Source organism: Cyprinus carpio, chromosome B2 (genome assembly GCF_018340385.1).
Source record: "Cyprinus carpio isolate SPL01 chromosome B2, ASM1834038v1, whole genome shotgun sequence".
In the NCBI taxonomy this organism is placed as follows: Eukaryota; Metazoa; Chordata; class Actinopteri; order Cypriniformes; family Cyprinidae; genus Cyprinus; species Cyprinus carpio.
Window position 1 is genome coordinate 9239388 of NC_056598.1, and position 2799 is coordinate 9242186.

The following is a 2799-nucleotide window of genomic DNA, read 5'->3' on the forward strand; positions in this document are numbered from 1 at the left end:
TGAAAGTAGTGGAGAGTAGGTATTGAGTTTTGATGCACAAATCTGAAAGCGTATTAACAGGTGAAGGGCTTGAACTTTGATATTATAGGAATTAAATTTACCTTTTTATTGGTTTTGTGTGGCTTCATAAAAACAGTTCATGGAGCAGAGAATCATATAATGGAGAAGGAAGTTTGAAGTGTAGCGAATTGCAAAAATCTGAAAATACATTCATGGAACATTAACTGCTTGATAATTCAAGTGTTTGCACAACTAGACCATTTAGCACTTTATGTAGACATCTGTACACTCACCTTTTGGGAGTAGTGGACAGTAGTTATTGACTTGTTCTGCACAAAACTGAAAGAATATGATTGTTTTAAATTACTGCTCAAAGAAATGAGTCAATTCAATTTTGCACAGATTATACAATGGAATTTACCTTTTTTATTGGTTTTGTGCTGCTTCATAAAAACAATTAATGGAGCGGAGAATCATATAATGGAGAAGGAAGTTTGAAGTGTAGCGTATTGCAGAAATCTGAAAATACATTCATGGAACATTAACTGCTTGATAATTCAAGTGTTTGCACAACTAGACCATTTATCACTTTATGTAGACATCTGTACACTCACCTTTTGGGAGTAGTGGACAGTAGATATTGAGTTTTGATGCACAAACCTGAAAATGTATTGCTATTAGGTGAAGCAGCGCTTGAAGAAATGTCAATTCAAGATTTGCAGACATCATGCAATGGAATTTACCTTTTTAATTGGTTTTGTGTTGCTTCATAAAAACAGTTAATGGAGTGGAGAATCATTATGGATAAGGAAGTTTGAAGTGTAGCATATTGCAGAAATCTGAAAATACATTCATGAAATATTCACTGCTTGATAAATAGTGTTTACACAACTAAAACATTTTGAAACTAATGTAGACATCTGCACACTTACCTTTGAGAGTAGTGGACAGCAGATATTGGGTTTTGATGCACAAACCTGAAAATATGTTAACAGGTGAAACACTGTTTCAAGAAACGAGTCAATTCAAGTTTTGCAGACATACAATTAAAATGTACCTTTTTATCAGTTGTGTGCCTTTTCATAAAAATGGTTCATGGAGTGGAGAATCAAAGGAGGAAGCTTCAAGTGTGGCGAATTGCAGAAATCTGAAAATACATTCATGGAACATTAACTACTTGGTAATTAAAAGTGTTTGCACAACTAAAACATTTAGCAATTTATGTAGAGATCTGTACACTCACCTTTTGGGAGTAGTGGACAGTAGGTATTGGGTTTTGATGCACAAACCTGAAATTGTATTAACAGGTGAAGGGCTTGAACAAATCAGTTCAAACTTTGCTGATATGATAGGAATTCAATTTACCTTTTATTGGTTTTGTGCTGCTTCATAAAAACAATTCATGGAGCGGAGAATCATAATGGAAGGAAGTTTGAAGTGTAGCATATTGCAGAAATCTGAAAATATATTCATGTAACATTAACTTCTCAATAATTAAACTGTTTCCACAACTAAAACATTTAACAATTTATGTAGACATCTGTACACTCACCTTTTGGGAGTAGTGTACAGTAGGTATTGAGTTTTGATGCACAAACCTGAAAATGTATTGCTATTAGGTGAAGCAGCGCTTGAAGAAATGTCAATTCAAGATTTGCAGACATCATGCAATGGAATTTACCTTTTTAATGGTTTTGTGTGTTGCTTCATAAAAACAGTTAATGGAGTGGAGAATCATTATGGATAAGGAAGTTTGAAGTGTAGCATATTGCAGAAATCTGAAAATATATTCATGGAACATGAACTGCTTGATAATTCAAGTGTTTGCACAACTAGATCATTTAGCACTTTATGTAGACATCTGCACACTCACCTTTTGGGAGTAGTGGACAGTAGTTATTGACTTGTTCTGCACAAAACTGAAAGAATATGATTGTTTTAAATTACTGCTCAAAGAAATGAGTCAATTCAATTTTGCACAGATTATACAATGGAATTTACCTTTTTAATCGGTTTTGTGCTGCTTCATAAAAACAGTTCATGGAGCAGAGAATCATAATGGAGAATGAAGTTTGAAGTGTAGCATATTGTAGAAATCTGAAAATATATTCATGGGACATTAACTGCTTGATAAATTGTAAATTAAATTGTAACTAATGTAGACCTCTGTACACTCACCTTTTGATAGTAGTGGACAGTAGTTATTGATTTTTCATGCACAAACCTGAAATTGTATTAACAGGTGAAGGGCTTGAACAAATCAGTTCAAACTTTGCTGATATGATAGGAATTCAATTTACCTTTTTATTGGTTTTGTGCTGCTTCATAAAAACAGTTCATGGAGTGGAGAATCATTATGGATAAAGGAGGAAGTTTGAAGTGTACTGTATTGTACACTGAAAATGTATTGCTATTAGGTGCATGAAGGAATTAGTCACTTCAAGTTTATGCTGACACTACTACATTTATATTTTTATCAGTGGGTTTATTCATTATGAAAATTGAGATATAGAATGATGTGCTGGATGGAGTATAGAATCTCTTGTATGAAAGAAATTCTGACTTCAGTGGATTTCATATGTCTGAAAAGATTATGTGCGTGTGCTTGCATAAAGTTGATGAATTTAACAATGCCTTTATTCTGGTTAAAATATAAACCATTTTAATATTTGTGTAATCATGCACAACTGAGTCCACTTACCTCAACATTCCATTTTTGTGTTCTATTAACTTAATTGTGATCTATTAGGAGAAAATGGATGGATGCAGGCAGTCTTTGTGGATGCTTCCTATGATGTT

At 33.3% G+C, this 2799-nt stretch overlaps 1 long non-coding RNA gene across 1 annotated transcript; it reads right to left on the reverse strand.

Moving 5' to 3' along the window:
* Window positions 1-404: 404 nt before the first annotated feature.
* On the reverse strand, window positions 405-1135 carry LOC122136350. Its single transcript, XR_006154082.1, has 5 exons — window positions 1058-1135; window positions 933-977; window positions 744-839; window positions 615-660; window positions 405-519 (listed from the first exon to the last, which is right to left on the reverse strand). It is a non-coding gene; the product is annotated as an uncharacterized LOC122136350 (long non-coding RNA).
* Window positions 1136-2799: the final 1664 nt, after the last annotated feature.